The sequence below is a fragment of the Lepeophtheirus salmonis genome, chromosome 1 (genome assembly GCF_016086655.4).
Source record: "Lepeophtheirus salmonis chromosome 1, UVic_Lsal_1.4, whole genome shotgun sequence".
In the NCBI taxonomy this organism is placed as follows: domain Eukaryota; kingdom Metazoa; phylum Arthropoda; class Copepoda; order Siphonostomatoida; family Caligidae; genus Lepeophtheirus; species Lepeophtheirus salmonis.
Window position 1 is genome coordinate 7684751 of NC_052131.2, and position 15674 is coordinate 7700424.

General features: G+C 33.2%; 1 long non-coding RNA gene across 1 annotated transcript; it reads left to right on the forward strand.

The window, feature by feature from the left end:
- Positions 1–14325: 14325 nt before the first annotated feature.
- On the forward strand, positions 14326–15465 carry LOC121122111 (uncharacterized). Its single transcript, XR_005865711.2, has 2 exons — positions 14326–14557; positions 14627–15465. It is a non-coding gene; the product is annotated as an uncharacterized lncRNA (long non-coding RNA).
- The last annotated feature ends 209 nt before the right edge of the window (positions 15466–15674 follow it).

Genomic DNA, 15674 nt, shown 5'->3' on the forward strand with positions numbered 1-15674 from the left:
TATATTTATGCAGGCGTTGTACTTGGTAATTTGTCCACTAAAAAAGTGCATCTTAATATGAATACTCTAAATGAATGAAAAAAAAAAAAGATTTGTGTCTAATCCTGAACAAATTTTAAAATTTAATGAATTAGAGAAAAAAATTACCTATCATACCCAGAGGCCCCAGTAGTGTTGTGTCGGTCCTTAAGAGTTCGGTCCATTCCAGTCTGGATGCCAGTCCTATTGGTCCTTCGGACTGTCGGTCCTTGGAATTTTTCATAAAAATATCGATCGTTTATTAAGGCAAATAAGATATATGAAATATGTATTTAGATTATTACACATATCTTGCAAAAATTATTATATTTTTCATGATAATACAATATGATATTGTTACTTAGTTATATAATTTATTTTATTATATATCAGAATAATCTAATATAGGAAAAACACTCTCATTGATGTCATGAGGGATTGATTTTTCCTTCTTTAAGGACTGACAAGTGGGACCAGACTGGACTGCGGTCCTCGGTCCTAAATAAGGACTGAAACAACACTAGGCACCAGATTTCCAACAATTTTAAACTCTCATGTCTGCAAAAATATTCCTTATACTAGAAAAATATTAAATAAGCAATAAAATGTTTAACTATCGATACTTCAAAAACATATTATAGCTGGAATGTAATTTTATCGAATTCCAAAATATGACATAGTTATATTGTACGAACATCAAATTCTTTGATAAAATCTTTTTATAAATTTTAGGGACCTACTATTACTCTTTATAAAATTTTAAAAGTATCTTGAATATCATCAAAAATAATGCAATGGCGAATAAATCAAAATATGGGACATCAGTATCCTGTCAATGCGAAATCCTAATTCCTTTACAACCCTAATCCATACCCCCTCGACATGCAACCAAAAGGTGTAGTTGAGGGGAAGGCCTAAAGTGTCTGTCAACCAAACACCGAGGCCCTCAATACCACTATTAGTCAGTACTGAGACGTCAAGACCGATGACTAAATATCAGTTTTTCTTTTATTAAGTTGGAACCTTTTACGAAGATGACAAGATTCGGCTTCATCTCGTTTGTCAACTATAATTCCTTCCCTATATAAGAGACTGTTCAGTGTAATGAATCTTGTTTCGACCAAGGAGTTGGGTGAATTAATAGAAAATAATGGCCTCGAATTTACCATATAAGTTATTTCGTATAATTTTCTAGAGTCTAGACGATTCCTCAGGGGTAATTATGACGTTTTATAATCCATAATTCTGTTCAAAACCTTCATCACACTTTTTATTAAACTTTCTACCGCTCTGTTCATGTGGATAGCGTGAGGACAGTCCCACTCCAAATCCTTTGTTCGTAGTGTTTCATTTTTCATCAACTTACTCCAACAACCACAAATTTTCTTAATTTCTTTTTGAGCTACAACCAAATTCTATCCCTTATCAGAATACATTACTCCTGTTCGTACTCCCCTAAAAGTTACAAACCTCTGGAACGGAAATAGGAACTTTTCAGGTAAAATAATCCCATTCCTCCACCACATAAATCATAAGTTAATTCTTAAAGAATAGCTCTAGAGGTTTGACCGGAGAAAATTACTAACTGCCTCCCAAAACTTTTATTAGTTGAGACTTTCACCGACGAGGTCCAAAAAGATCCACAGATGTACATTCAAAACGGCTTTGCTCTTTTACCATACGAATACCATGTAATTGCCCATCTGTTGAACTATAACAGGCCGACTTGAAATTATACAATCGATACAAGCATTTTAGCTTTCCATACTAAACGTGATACTCCAATTATCCACAACCCATCATTTAAAATAGAGGCAAGAGTTCTTCTTGACCCCCCCATGATAAACCTTCTCATGGTGATGTTGTACGATACATTTCGCAGCGATACCTCCAGGAATAATCATAGGCAATCTTTTTCCTTTGGTCATCCAATCCATTTTCTCAAGTCGTGAATCGACTTTGCATACTGCGTCTGACTATAGCATCGTAGATAGGACATAAACTTTTAAATTCCTTGTTCTGTAATTCAATTCGACTTCCATATTATCGTCTTTATATACTTCTTTCTACACAGTTGTGTCTTCTAACCTTACTCCTTAAGTATCAAGGCTATAATATTCTTCAAAGCAGCACAAGTTGTTTTTATTTTTCCCTTACATTTTCTTCCCAGTCGTTTAGTCACCTTGATTTCCGGATCGTTATGAATATTCGTAGCGATATCTTGGGGCTCTACTGGTCAATCTTTACCAATTGAACCATCTATTCTAAAAACGTTGACTTTCCTTCTAACACAAATGAGATAATTACTCGAAACTTCCTTAACTCTTGCAGCAACATCCCATCCTAGTGGATACTTGATTTCACAGCGTTGATTTAATTGGCTTTTTATTCGGTCCAATTTTTCTAGAAGATATTTGAAATCTTGAACGATGATTACATCAATTACTCCATCTTCTTTAGTCATTCTTTCTTGCAAACACTTTAAATATGGATATTTAATAAAAAAATATTTTCCTAATTCCAGATACCTCCCACAACCGTAGATTGCAAGGTTTTTCTATTTGATTGTGTCCTATTACGTTTTTTCTGCGATGTTAGACCTTGATTTGATTACCTACCTCGCCTGTAGTTATAAAATTAAAATGGAAAGATGAAATAAGTATTAACTGAAATAGACACTCAGTGAAGCACAAAACTCTGTCTAAAATAATTTCATCCAAAAATTAACATGCAATTTTGTTATGTATCTCATTTTTTTCAAAAGTTATGGTCAATTATGCGTTTCTAACTTTTTTTGTGACCTTGACATATCAAAATATAAAATTATGTCAGTATTACTAACATTTTTGCAATAATAAAATAATCTGTTTCTGTATGTATGTAACTTTCTGTAAAGACGTTTTTGAATTTATCTTAGAAACCTTATAAAAAAAGTAGTTGATGACTCATTCCATAAGTGAAAATAATATGATAATACGTTTGTAGTTGCTACCTGAATATATCTTTTTTATTTTCCAAAGTTGTTATAAGTATCCTTTTATTCTTTAAGGGATAACATTTAATTAAGAATGCCATTTTTGTGATGAAAAAACTATGTTTAGAAACTAGAAAAGGAAAAATGGTTGTTAGGTTTACTCTTTCTTATTTTTAATACTTATAATTGAAATCATGATTCAAGTATGATGATGAAATAGTTTAACTGTTTTGTAATGCTATAGTGTTGGCTCGTGGCGGTCAGTAGGAACTTGATATTATTATTTTTTAAGACCTGTAGGGGCTAACAGATAAATATAGACAAAATTTAAATATTAAGGGCATTGTTGAGCGTCTTTAAGAGGTCAATTGACCTGAATCCAACGCGTCTAATGTAGAAGCAGGCCAAGGAACGCTCTGTGAGCACTATGTTCATAGGAATAGAGCCGTTCATGGCTTGAACCTCAACTACTATTCCCTGATCAAATTCACTCCCTTAAAAGAGGTTCCCAATTCCTCCTCCTGGATTTTTTTATGTATAAATTTTTTCTCCGTCGACGTCCACAGCAACAAGAAGAAGACAAGACGAGAGGAAGGCCAAGGTCCTCCGGAAGCAGAAGAGTAAGCATCCGCCTCCATTATGATTCTCGGGTTGGTATCGAGTGAGGGTGACTTCATAGCGGCCTTCTTCCTTCAGACAAAGCAAAGGCTCACCAAACAGGGCTAGTTTAAGAACAGACAAACATTTACATTGTCCAGTAGCTGTATCTGGTGGTCTGTGGTTAACCCGGATGACTTTGATAATGGGCATTGCTTGATATTGCCTCTGGAGCTAAACAGCTTCAGACGACAATCCACGGGTTATTCGGCTAAATGACATGTATATTTCTAAGAACACGGAGGTTCATACAGATTAATATGAAGTAAGATTTTGTCAGCAAATTAATAGTGGACACAAGTTAAAAACTGGTTGGAAAAAGAATAGTAGTAGTGCAATTAATTTATTCAAGCCAAGAGAGTATGAAATATATATCCTTATATATAAACGGAACCATTCTTATATAAGAAGTCAAGAGGCAGATTCAAAAGATTCAAAATTTCTGAATTGACCTCTACACTTCCATATTTGGCGATCTTAATGTTTTGGAATGCTTAAAAGTATATTTGTCCGAGATAAGGGTCGAGGTCGACCACAAAGACGGAAAGTGGAAATTTACCGCCATCAATTTATTAATCTGTTTGTCCCTAGTTATAAGAAAAGAAAAGGAAACCAATTTCAATGAATGAAAAATATAATGTAAACTTTTTGAAAAACTTTTTGAGTGGACTATTACCATTATGGTAGAGGGAGGATTTAACTTTAGAAACCTCTCTTATGGTCATCCAAACTCCTTCTGCTCTTGTTAAAATATCTGAATATCCAGTTATCGAAAAAATGTTTTAAATATATTTGTCGTGATAACTGTACTTCCTATCCGATAGAGTGTTATTTTGGACAATATAGACCATAATTAGGGACCAGGATTTGGTTGAATCTTGTAACGTGAAAATTTATGGAGTCTTCCATGTATGGAAAATAAAAGATTTATTGAAAAAAACGTCTATTATGAAGATCCGGGTTCTCTTAGGAACCAACAACTTGGATATTCACTCCTTTTGTCGGTCCGTGATTATAACTCGATCTTTACATAATATATCCGATAAATAAGATTTGAACACTTTTAAGTTAGAATTAATTTATTAATTGATTGAATATAGATAATCAAATATATTTGTTTGTCCTTGATAAAATCATTATACAAAAACATTGATCTTTCATGTAAAATTTTTCCCAAATTTATAAAAAAACTAAATTGCAAAGATAGAATATAATTATTTAATATGAATTGAGTGTGTTCACTTTATATTTGATCTACAGAGTCGGTGGAGGGAACTAATGCGAAATTTAACTTTTTTAAAAGTTTGGTATACATTTGGCATAAAAAATTACCCATTCGAAATTTTTGTTTACTACAGTTGTAAAGTAGTAAATATACATAGTTTATTCATTCTATATAATTACAATTGGCTTGTTCTAAGTATATATGGATTTTTTTTTGGAATGCCAGGATAATTCATATTATTATAAAGCTGGCCCAAGCATCGCAAATGGTTGAGTTTAGGGCCTCCAAATTTGGGTGTGTGGTAGTGTTGGACCTACATTCGACTACACCCTCACTAATAGTAGTTTAATCCAGGAGTTCCCTATGTGGGGGTCGTGGGACACACATGAGAGGTTGCGACATGATTTCCAAAAAATAATTACTTAATCTAAATTGACCCTTACATTAAGTGGAGTCAAAACTTCAATAATGATAAATGCACATATTTTTTATAAGTCCCCTCTGGATCATTTTAAAAAGTACTTCCCAGAAGATATTGCTTCACAAAAACATAACTGGAGAAGCCCTTTCACCGCCATAGCTAACCACCTGTCGGGTCACTATCCTGATCAAATACTAAAAACAGATTTTGATTCTAATAGATTTCACGAATTCTGGATTTCTGTGAAGAATGAGTAACCACTGCTGGCTAAATGACCTTCAAATTTTCTTATTCCATTTGGCTTAACTTATTTATGTAGAAGACATTTTCATTAAACATGAATCTGGCCACTATCAGCCTCAATGACAACCTCCAATCGCCTCTAGAACACCGTTCACACATTGGCAACGTAGTCCTTTTTCATGATCCTCCACTGCTGGTTAACATAATTCTCCAGGGCATTAATATTTGGGTGGCAGACTTTGCAGGCCTTTTTCTCAATTTGCCACCAAATAGAGTAATCCAGGGGATTCAAATCTGGGCTCTGACGGGGACAAAGGTTCTTGGAACAGAAGTTCATGTTGCTACCCATCTACTCTTGTGCCTACAATATTAGCTGTGTGGGCTAAGCTTTGTCCTGCTGAAATACGAACGTGTCCTTGTTGGACTTCTTCATAGTGTTGGTGATCTATCAAACCATATTTTCTATCAACATCATAAATTAGTCAGTAACAGGTAACCAGTATACAACATAATCATACAGGACGAATATTTGGTCTTGGCGACTGTCCTGATGCTGTTGTCAGCCTTACCAAAGTATACCACCCCATCATTTTACTTGTTTTAGACGGAGTCACAGATAAAGGTCTTTTCATCAGAGAAAAAAGTTTCCCGGTTGCTGTTGTTCTTCAGATCATTCAAGAGTTGTTGACGTCACTGAAGACGGAGTTTTTTTACGTTGGGACAGGAGTGGCCTCTCAATTCTTCTAAGCGATCTTCCCCCAGCCTTTTGGATGACCTTGCCCACAGTACCGATCCATCTTTTTTATTCTTGGCGTACTAGGACTTCTTCATCATTGGGTAGACCTTAAAGACTTACATGATGTCTTCATCATAATTTTTGTTTACAACATGTAAATCAATAAAAGGCTTAGAATCTAAGCTATTGAAAAATAATCGGAACGTTAAGATTTAATTAACAACACCTATTCAAAACTGTATTTTTAGAAGGTCTCATTACTTTTTCTACGCCCGGTAGTAAATCGCTGATTTTATATTCAAAATATAGTCGATTTTGTTTCTTTTTTCTTATATTTTTCAATACATATAGAATTAATATATTTATTTTTAATCAATATAGTCAAATAAATTATATTACTTGAATCGTGGTTGAACTTTAGGGGGTTGATAGAGCCTTAAACCATATATTTGCATAAAATGTATTCCAAATTTTATGTTCATCTCTCAATGGGAGGAGTAAGGTACGCTCATTGTCCAGCCATATATTTTATGGGTCTAACTCAAAAAAGTCTCGGAGGCACTTAGACTTGTCCCTGAATTTTGTGAATTAGTGGAAGCAGAATTTCTGTGTTTTCGTGGCAGTGTAACATGGAACACCGTCTTACTATCATACAGGTAACTTGTCTAAATTTCGAGTAAACTCGAAGACCCATATGTACTTCCCGACCCTTATTTAATTTCTGAATTAAATAAGTATAAGGGTGCACATTAGGGTGGAGCTTATTTATTAAATTTGAGACATATTAATTTGCGAGGGTCACTTTTTTTTCTTTAGACTAAAGACGTCGTAATCAAATTTTGAACGGTTTTTAAAAATTTTACGATTTTTTGCAAAAACGATTCATTTTACCTAAATATCATCTAAACACTTTTTGTTAAAATAAACCTTATCACTCAATAAATATAGCTAAATAAATTTGCTAATTTTGTGCTAATTGTTCAAAATGAGCAACGACTCTCATGACTTGTATTTTTATGCTGTATTCTATCTGATACTCGTTAAAGAAATTATATCCACATTAACAATTTATGTGTCACAAATTATTAACAATTGTTAATTAATTCCTCGAAATAGAAAATCTGTTGAAGTTGATATTGACCTTATTCTGACCTTTACTTAATCCAAAAAGTCTTAATAGCCAAATTTTAATCAATAAGTATAGTAATTAAACCTCCCAAAATGGGGGTTCCTTCAATTATGATGCAATTTATGACGTCAGTGGAAAGGCTCTATAGAAGCTGATATCGAAGTTGATCTTCCAATTTTCTAATCCTTGTAAGTAAGAGCCGTTATCCAGAAATTTTGTTATCACATATCAATGTTTCCTTCTCCCATGATTTTTAGATGCCTCCACATTGATCAGATAAAGAAAAGTTAGTTACGATTTCCGCAGTAAGGCTCCATCCAACAACACAGATCCAAGATTAAAATTAGAAAAGAGATTTATCATTTTATATTGCTCTAAAATTCACTATTTATACAAATCATTCAACCTTATTTTAAGCCCCTTAGACACAAGATGACTTATTTCAGATCATCTATGACGGAGCCCTTCGGGAAAATCCTCACAAAACCAAATCCTAGTGGCCAGAGGCAGTTCAGCGTGGATTTTATTAGTAAGGATTCCTTCCCACATATGCTCTCTTCTCTATTGATGAACACCCATTCTGAGTTTGGGATCTTACTCTCGAGAGGGATTTCATTATCTTACTTTTGCAGTTCCTAACCTAACCGGAACAAAATTGATTTTAAGCATCTAGCTCTTTCAAATTCTTAAAAACATCTACCCTATAAGAACTGTGAGAATACGAGAGAATGAACTACATTACAGTAAGGGACCTACATTAATTAAGAAGATTGAATACATAATTTATTCAAGAGTTTTTAATCACAATATATGTCAACAGATTAATAAATATATGGGATCCTTTGACATCACTTTTTCCATTTGGCATCTAGTCTTTGCTTGTCTTCTAGGCTCCCTTGATGGGTCAGTGAAAATTCTCATTATACATTGGTAATCTCCAGTGGTACAGTGTCACCTAGTCATTTACAAGAATCTTATGAGTGATGCTCGTAAATTGAAACAAGAATGTAATCGTAATATATGTAGTAAACCGCCTTCTTAAGGGTTTTTATCTTCGGGATTAGGGTCATTCTACCCTTTTTTATGTTACTAAGCTCAAATTTTCCCTCAATAAGTCAAGTGAAGACATTGCTCAACCTTGAAACACACAGTGAAGTCATGCCCGTAATATTTTATCAGTACTAGTTTGTTGTCGATGGTCAAGCCTTAACCACTTCTCCCACCTTCGCCGTGGTAATCTATAATAATTCTTCAAATGGATGACTGTCTTAGTTACCTTATCTTAGGAAAAAAATCTATCTATCAAAGTGAAAAAAAGTTTCATACAACATAAGGAAAAATGATTTAGTGACGTCATCCATGGTTTCTTAAAAAGTGTCATCTTGCTTGGGGAAAAAGATAACTCTTCAATCTTCTAGATGCATTTCGCTACTTCGTTCTAAAGCTTTAAGCTAAGTTACTCTTCTTCCAAACATTTTTCAAATTGACTGAGTTACCAGGTTATTTTTCAGTCTCTTTTTTTTCACACGCTGAAAATATTTATGCTTTACAACTCTTTTGATATCTACATAAATTTAAAAAAAATTCAACTTTCCATTGACACATTCATTATTGATTTATTTATCAATAAGAATAAATTTTCAAATTATCAAACCAAGGATTTCTTATTATTACAAAACTTACTTAGATTAATTTGGGTTCATGAAGGTCAATGTTGTATGCTAATGATCAATTTCATGATGTTATCATGTAAGGGAGTGTTGAGGAAAGTAAAAAGTGGAAACAGAAACAATGCAACATACCCATAAGCATATTTTTCAATGCCTAGAACATTAATTATATATAAGCACATACATTTGTAAAAAAAAGTAATTAAATAGGATTTACTATGTTATTCATCCATGCACAATGATGAATAATCAAAACAGTACAAATTTGTGGGCATCCAAAATTTTTTATGAGGATATATATGGGTCCAAAAATCGTACCTTTTTGTCAGGTCTAGATATAGGATGGGACTCCGGATCTGAAGTAAACTTGTATTATCCGAAAGTCTTGGCATAATGGAACTTTTACGGATCATAATCAAGATCTGAGGGATTTTTGGGATCTTAAAAAGCTAAGAATGCTCCTGGTTATGAAAGAAAGATATTATCTCTATCGTATATAAAAGCTCCATTTATCTTGGGTATTTATTCCACTCGGTGTTACCTCACTAACATAACAATGTGTACTGTATATGGTAGTTTATGTCGATTTTTCTTTACCTTCTTTCGCTCTAATCCGTATTTTTAACATTGATTGGTTGGTTACAAATTCGTTCTTTTTAAGCTGTGAATAATTATTATTGAATAAAAATTCCATAGTTGAGGAATTGCTAACTACTAAGTAATTTTTGGCCTTTTTTCTGTTTTTTTTTTTTTGAAAGAGAGGTTGCGATATACAATAGAGGTGACGCAACGTGTCCAATGACATTATAACAATAATTATGTTCTAATTGTATTAACATTGACATCTTCATTGTTTCAGCGTCAGGGAGCATTAAAAATGTAAACTAAATCCAAACCCTATTTTATTTTGGTGTCAACTCTGGGTAAAATGCAAAAAAAAAAAAAAAAAAATGTGACAAGTACCCTTCTTATTTTGGTTTAGTATCTGGATCCAAAAGTGTGGGTACCCAAAATTTATTCGAATGTTTACGTCTAAAGTTCCGAACTGACCTGAATCCCAGAAAATATGTATCCTTCTTATCTTTAGTGAGATCCTGCTCTGAATTTATGGAAGCAATAACGTTTTAGAAGAACGATCTTTGTTAAATGACGTCATTATGTATATCAGCCTTTGACGTCATCATCAACCAAGTTTCACTATGTTCTATAAGAAAAAATAAAGACTTGAACAAAAAAAATACAATTATGTAAGTTAATATACGCCTTTATGGAACATTTTGCGACACAAATTTTATATATACTTTTTTTTGTTCATAATTAGATTTAAAAAAAGATTAAAATAATTTTTTTTTGAACCATGTGTGATTTCCTTCTTTTTCTTTACCATAAACATTTTATTCACAAATTACTGAACCTGATGTAAAATTTGCCTATGCGTCAATTATTAAAATAAAGAGAAATAAGAACGTCTAATTTGACGTGAAAAAATTTCGAGAAATTTTTTTGCCTAAATGTATTACATATTGATTATTCATTATCACTTTTTTATGAGTACATACTTGGGTATTTCATTCCTCAGGAAATTTTCTTTGAGTGGGATCCACGGAAATACATTTATAAATAGTAAATAATAAATACTGTAAAATTTCAGGGTTTTTTTTTATATTTAAGAGGAAATAATTAATTTTAAGCAAATTTTATGTTCTCAATTTTCATATTTATGATTATCACTAAAAGTCTCCAGGTTGTTTTATAGAGCCCCATAGGTCAGAAACCTGAACCGACACAACACAATAATAATAATAGATGAACAATCTATTTTTTTTTTTCTGAATTATATAACACGCCAACCGTTATTTTTTATGCATTTTTAGATTTAAAGTATAGAATTCCATGGCAGGATCCTGGGTAAATTAGGAAATAAGTTTATTAACTATTTATAAAACTCAAAGAACATATTTCAATCAATGTTTCCCCTCTCAGAATGGATGGTGAGTTCCAGGTTGTGGTGGAAGCTGCTGAAGACCATCTGGAGGTACTCGGCAATCATGGAGGTCCAGCCCTTGTTGAAGGATGTATTCAGGGCGCTGTTGCTGTTGTATCGCCTCATGCAGGCTCCACGTGAGCCAAGGTGGAATAGTCTAGGGATTTAGGTATGGGCAGAAGAGAAAGTTGGCCTGGAGCGACTCTTGGGTTTTATTTGCAGTTAGGGCAGGTGCTCAATCTTGTGGGAACACCCAAGAAAAACTGCCAACGATGGATTTGACCTCTAAGAGATCTTTGCTGTTCAGAATTTGGATATACTCATTAGCCCGTATCCTTCATAGAGGCACACGGGATTCATGGCCTTCCTGTTGGATGCGACCAAGCCTAACATCATCACTGAAACAGGATATTTGGTGGTGGATACATATCAGTGCTCCTCTGCTACATCCCCAAATGTCCCTACTTGACCATTCTGCCTTTTGAAGACGGGGTCAACAGTAAAGATCTTCTAATCGAAAAACATCACAATGAGTCCACAAGTTCTGTTGAAGTGGTCCAAGATCTTTTTTGCACGCTTCACATGGACTTTTCTCGGCTATTATATCAAAAGAGGGCAGAGAATACGCATGGGTACATTGTAAATCGTCTTCCTTGAGGCCCCAGTCTACTCCCAGATGACCTTCAGGGACAATCCTGCACAGAACATTAAAAAAAATTACTCTTAACCTCTAAAAATTTGCATAATAGAGATAAATAAATAATTACGATTGGCACAGTATAGTAAACTTTTCCGGGAACCAAAGTATTTCCGGATAATCTCTCGTAAGTGTAAAATCCAGAGAGAGATATACCCTGTCACCTACCATTATAGACTACTTTTTCTCAATGTGACCACCTGTAGCTTTTACTATGGTCTTGATGGGTTTGGCAATGCCAGAGCAAACGTTGACTATATAGTCGGTAGACATTTTGTTCCAATACTGGTCAATCCGGGCTCTAAAGATACAAATATTTGGGTCCTGGACCTTGTAGGCCTTGTTAGACACCAGAATGCATAATCCAATCCGCTAGACTTTATGGAGACTACAACATATTTGGCCAGATTCTCCTTGGTGTCTGGTATGAACTTTTGAGTGTGTGTGTGTAGTTGTCTCACTCTACTGCAGGACAACATAGCTTTCATGAAAGGTTTGCCAGAATGAGTGATCAGGGATCTATGTAAGAATACTCAGAGCACAAAATCATGTCAACGTTGACCCCAACTTCATCTGGATTTTCTTAAACACGGCGATATAATCACAACTATTCCAGAAATATTCCCTCCTGACTTGCAAATATGAGGAAAATAAGTGTAAACCCGAGACAACACTAGTAACAACAAAGAATACTCTTGCAAAAGTTTGCTCATCAAGGACAAAAAGGCGTTTGTGTACCTACCTATGTGTGCAATATGAATACGAAGGACTTTCAACAATATATGCATTCGAAAACTTCCAATACCGTGACTTAAAAAAAAAACATACAATATTTTCATTTTTTAAACAACATTGTTTATATATACTTTTTTATAATTTTGACAATACTTATTTATCTCTTGGAGCCAAAATGGGTACATTCCGACTATAACACGTTCCCTTTCTGTCAAAACTAATGAGACTAATATTCGTGAAAAAAATAAGAAATTATTTTAAAAAGGATTGGCAATGTCAACACTTCACCAGTGTTTTAAAAAAGAGACTCGACCCCCGTGAGCTAAAAGAGCATATTTGCATATATACAAACACTTATTATTTGTAAATTTACATGGAGGAGTTTTCAAAATACAGGAAATGGTATGTTATGTTTCCTTTGTTCTAAGTTAAATCATACAAAGGTTAGTGTATTCAAAATGTACCAAAGTATTTATATAATTAGGAATCCTTCGATATAGAAACACAATAATTTTGCCATGCATAATAAATACATTTAAAATATATTAAATAGGGCAGAAATTTTTCAACTCGTCGTGTTTTGTCTCTTTTATTCTAGTAATTTGTTCCAAAGACGAAAAATTAATGACTTTTTTTGTTCTACCATATACCTGAGGTTAGTAAGTTGGTAACCACTCTTTACTTCAATCAAAATAAACAATCGTCTAACATCCTACTATTAAGCCCTCTGACTATATCCCTAAATGAAGTTTTCTTCTCTATATGATCTAAAAATTGATTTACTTTTGATTTACTCACCAGAAACATTATCAACCTTTTGTTTCCTATCATTATACAATTAGAAACTATCCCTACGGCCAATTTCTCTTTTTTTTAAAATAACTTTCTTTTAAACCCTTTCTTTTTCCAAAATTTCATTAGCAGTAAACTCATTATTTTTATTAAAAACCTCTTCCAAGAGCGATATCTTTCTTTTGAATGACGTAACCGATATATACGCCAATCTGTTATTTTCTAAAACTGACTCCTAATATTACATTCTTTCTAAAACTTTTTATGGTAATTAAACCATTAACTGCTTCATTCCCTACCCCTAGTATGGGATTATATACATAGTAATCCGTAGAAGTATGCACTAGTGTAGTACCCATTATTTCAAAGAACGTTAACTCCAGGATTTTATTCAATATAGAGTCCTTATTGAAATCTCACTTGAACCAACATATAAAACATTGTTTTCTAAAAAGCTTTTAAGCTTAATAAACCAGTCTAGCTTACTTCATGGTGAAATTAATTTCAGTCCAAAATATCATTCAGCTTCTTCTTTCTGGGGCTAAAAAAATATCAAATATTATGTCAATCTTTTTTTATAAAATATCTGAAGAAGGTGTCCGTTTCAAAATATGGGGTATTATATGTATCATCAGTGACATGAAAAAGTTTTGCTTTAGTCAAACAAAACATTCAAAAAAAATAATTTAGCATATTTCTCTTGCAAAAACAAAACAAAAAACAAAGAAGTTTTACCATAGTCATCTCTTTGTACAATCCCATTGTAGCTTATTTAAATATTTATTAACTTCATTCTTCTCTTAATGCACAATATATGGATGATATTTGTACAATGATTTTATAATATGTGAGGCGATAACATAATTCAAGCTGGGATTTATTTGATGAAAAAGAGAAAAACGCATTGTAAGTTTTTTACTTCAATGAAAAACCTAAGAAGATTTTTTAAAGAGTCAAATTCAATATTAAAGCACTAAAAAGCTGTCTAACAAGTTATGAATATTATAGATATTTTTTGCAATGTTTATAAGAACATATTATATACAAGTTCAGTCAATTTGATCGTGCAGTATTTTAACTTTAAATCAAATTTTAATATCATCAATATAATAAATTTCAGTTGGTGAAGCATGTTCTTAACTAGCTAATCCATTTCTTATATTCGTTATCCTACAACATGAATAGTTTTATACAGTCTTCTTTAAAAATAATTTTCACGTCATGACGTCTCAGTATCTTTGATGATCAGTGCTACCATATAATCGATTTTTATCAGGTTCAGTTAATCTTAAAAACTGCGATTCCTAAGAACTATAGTACTCATATCAACGTATTTATTTATCAGACTGGCGCAATATTGAGAAAAAGTATCCCTGCTATTTCTTTGCTGTTATCACCTCACAAATGTGTGTACTATCTAGTGCTGGGTTTCGATCTGGAAATTGGGATTCGTCTGTGAACATTACAACTTTGTTGGATCTTACTAATTCGTAGAATTCCGGTTTGGATGTATCGTATATAAAATTTTGTCTTAATTTATCTTTAAGGATTAATTGTTGATGACACCAATTTATAAAAAAATAGCTTCTTTTTTCTGAAGTACAACAATAAGTATTTCTATCCTCAGGCAATTGTGTTTTTGTATCTCTAAACAAGGAATGATTTGCTGATCTCAGCTGATATCTCTGTTGTTCAGCCTATCATGATAACAAACAAATCCAAGCTCCTTTACGTGTCTGAGCATGATCAGCAGCAATGGAAATGTCTTGCCCCCTAAATTTTCAATTCAGGATAGAAAGATGAGGTCTACTGTAATGTTCTTAACAACACCGTGATCCTATGGATCAATCATGTTGCTTCAGCATACACATTCCAGCAGGACTCATCCATTGTCCACACAGCCAAGAGGAGGTTGACATTGCCGCAGGCAAGTGTACTCCATTGTTGGCTACCTCAAGAATGGCCTTTAACAACATCTTGTTCTAACCCTCACAAAAATGTGGAAACTCTCATGGGCAACATTAAAAAAGTTACAACAAACTTGGACGGAGATTTTGGGACTAAAAGAGGTTCTGGGACAAGATTAAAAAATGAATCAAGATGCAGTGTGGTCACATTGAATAAAAATATATTTTTCCTTGTCTCAGCTTTAATAGTTAATTAATAATAAAATCGTATAACAAATTCCAGCCCTTTTCTATAATCTTATTGAAGTGGGAAATTTCGCAATTTGTTGCACCTACACTTTACTTCAAACAAAATAAGGAATAGTCGAACATCCTGTTACTCAACTCCCATACTATAACTCCTAATAAGGCTGTAGACACAATCCCATTTTCCTTCTTCCTATGTGCTCTAAAAAACTGATTTAACTTCTTTTTACTCACATAAAG